At 34.4% G+C, this 3114-nt stretch overlaps 1 pseudogene; it reads right to left on the bottom strand.

The window, feature by feature from the left end:
- Positions 1-702, bottom strand: LOC124076907 (gamma-glutamylcyclotransferase-like; annotated as a pseudogene).
- Between the last annotated feature and the right edge of the window lie 2412 nt (positions 703-3114).

Below are 3114 nucleotides of genomic sequence, written 5' to 3'. Positions count from 1 at the left end.
TTATCTTCTAAAGAGCTTTTGTTCCCCCTTTTTGATAATGTCTTTCATTTCTTCTGAGACTTTTCCTTTATAGTCATTCTATTGCCTTTTTTTTTTTGGAAGGGGTACCAGGGATTAAACCCAGGAGCACTCAATAACCAAGTCACATCCCCAGACCTATTTTGTATTTTTTAATTCAGAGACAAGGTCTTACTGAGTTGCTTAGTGCCTCGCTTTTGCTGAGGCAGATTTTGAACTCATGATCCTTCTTTCTCAGTCTCTGGAGCCATGGAATTACAGACATGCACCACTGTGCCCCTCTCCTTCTATTGCTTTTAGTCTCTCTTGATATTCCAGTGGCAAACCATTTTCTTTTGCACTTATGCAAATAACCTTTTTATATAGTGGGGATGAGTAAGTGTGTTCCTAATTTGTCATCAGATAGCTTCAACAGGTTCTTTCCTTTCTTGAGTTGAAACTTTCATTTCTATTAAAACATACATTCCACTTTTAACCCCATCTTGCCTCCATGCCACCTCTGACTTCTTTTGCCTTGGAAATTACCAAAGTCAAGCTTAAAATCGTGCAGGTGGTCCATGAAGCAGAAAGATGGGTGAGGGGTTTTGAGGTGGCTCATCTCCTTCATTAAGTTGCTGCCAAGGTGAAGTAGAGAAAACTCTCCTCCTCCTGGCCTGTGCCTTCCTCTCAATAGGAGCTAGCCATATCTAATTAGATGCACCATCCAGGGGACTGGGAAGCAGAAGTGCAAGAAACCCACAGTAATCTGGTGCTGCTGCCAACGGACCAGGACTGGTATCTGCAGCACTGCCCCCAGGGGCTGGGGAAGACTCCCTTGATTTGTTCTTGATCTTCAAGGAAAAACTTTTATTTTTTTACCATTGAACATATTAGCTTTCCATAGATGATTTTTATTATGTGGAGGTAATATCCTTCTATTTTTAGTTGTTGGAGTTTTTATCATGAAATGGTGTTGAATTTTCTCAAATGCCTTCTCTGCATCTATTAAGATAATTAAGTGATTTTTAGTCCTTGTTTTGTTTATTTATCATATTAATTGGTTTTCATATATTGATACACCCTTGTTTCCCAAGAATAAATCTCACTTAGTTATGATGTGTTATCCCTTAAATTGTGTTGTTGAATTCAGTTCTCTGGTATTTTGTTATAGATTTTTGCTTCTGTGTTCATCAAAAGTATTATTTTGTTGTTTTGCTTTTTCAGTCATCTTTAATTTTGCTGCTCTCAGCATGAGTTTAGAAATGTTCTCTTGTATGTTTTTAGAAGAGTTTGAGAATAATTGGCTTCAATTCTTTAAATATTTTTAAAATATCATTTTTAAATTCTTTAAATATTCTTTAGTGGGAGATTTAAAATACTAATTCAGTATTTTTACTATTCTAGTTACAGGTCTATTAAGATTGTCTCTTTCTTCATTACTTAATGTTAATAGGTTATATCTTTGTGGGAATTTATGCATTTCTTCTATGCTCTCCAATTTGTTGGCATTCATTTGGTTTTATCAGTCTCCTAGGATTCTTTTTATTTTTGTGTCATCAGTTGTAATGTTTTTCCTTTCACATCTGATTTTATTTATTTCAGTCTTTCTTTTTCTTTTGTAGCTAAAATTTTATGAATTTTCTCAATTTTTTTTTTCAAAAATCCAGCTCAATTTCATTGATTTTTCTCTTCCCGACTTCATTTATTTCTCTTCTCATCTTTATGATTTCCTTTTTTTTTTTTGATGATGGTGGTTGAGCTTTGTTTGTTTGTCTAGATCTTTGAGGTATAAAGTTAGGTGTTTGTTTCAGATCTTCCTTCATTTCAGAGTAGGCACGTATTGTTATGCTGTATTCTATAAGTTTTGGCACAGAGTGTTCTCATTTTCATTTGTCCCATGATGTTTTCTAATTCCCCTAAATGTCTTCTTTGATGCACCGGATTGTTCCAGAGATTGTTGTTTACAGCCAGGAGTGGCAGTATATGCTTTAAGTCTAGATCCTCAGAAGGCTGAGTCAGGAAGATCAGAAAATCAAGGCCAGCCTGGGAAAGTTAGCAAGACCCTGTTTCAAAAAAAAAAAAAAAGTAGCTTAGTGGTAAAATGCTTGCCTTACATAGATGGTACCCTGGATTTTAAAAACCAAAAAAACAAACAAATAGAAAAAGACATACTGTTTAATTTTTACATATTTGTGAATTGTCCAGTCTTCCTTCACCTATTGATTCCAGTTTTGTTCCATGGTGATCAGAAAAGAACTTTTATAAGAGGTCAATCTTCTTAAATTGTATGACTTGTTTTGTGATCTAGCATGTGATCTATCCTGGAGAGCATTTCATGTGTGCTTGAGAAGAATGTATTCTTCTGTTGTTGAGTAGAATCATTTGAATTTATCTATTTGGTCTACATTGTTATTCAATTATGCTGTTTGTTTATTGATTTTTTGTGCAGATGTTCTATCCTTTATTGGAAGTTGGGTATTGAAGTATCCTATTATTGTTGAATTGCTTCAGTTCTGTCAGTGTTTTATATATTTAAGGTCTCTGATATTAGTACATTTATTTTTATAATTATGGTATTTTCCTGGTGAATTGATCCTTTTATTATCCTTTGACATTGTTCAAATTTTGTGTCTTGTGACAGTTTTTGACTCAAAATTCATCTTGTCTGACATGTTTAGCCACCCCTGCTGTATTTTGGTTATAGTTTGCATGGGCTATTTTGTTGCATTACTTAACTCAGTCCATGTCTGTCCTTATATGTAAACCTGAATCTCCTGTAGACAACACAAAGGTGGATCTTCATTTTTAATCTGTTCAATCACTCTGTATCTTTTGGTTGAGGAATTTAGTTTATTCATGGTAAAGTAATAATTAATGAGGAAGGTGAATATTTATGCTTACAACATTTGTACCACCAAACATGTGTGGTATTTTTCCTTCTGATGCCAAATTTATATTGCCTTTTCTAACACCATTTCTCCAACTCTTGAACACCAGTTGTATGTCCTACAATTCAGAGCAATTCTGGGACTCAGTACTCTGAATTAATGCCATATTCCACACTCGTAAGTAATAGTCTTACAAGATTGTCCTTTCTTAAGATGGCATTTGCAAGCA

This window comes from Marmota monax, unplaced genomic scaffold, assembly GCF_021218885.2.
Source record: "Marmota monax isolate L192 unplaced genomic scaffold, Marmota_monax_Labrador192_F-V1.1 WCK01_AAM20220418_F8-fsc00497, whole genome shotgun sequence".
Classification (NCBI taxonomy): Eukaryota; Metazoa; Chordata; class Mammalia; order Rodentia; family Sciuridae; genus Marmota; species Marmota monax.
The sequence above is the reverse complement of the archived record's forward strand: the minus strand, read 5'-3'. Positions and strand labels throughout refer to the sequence as shown.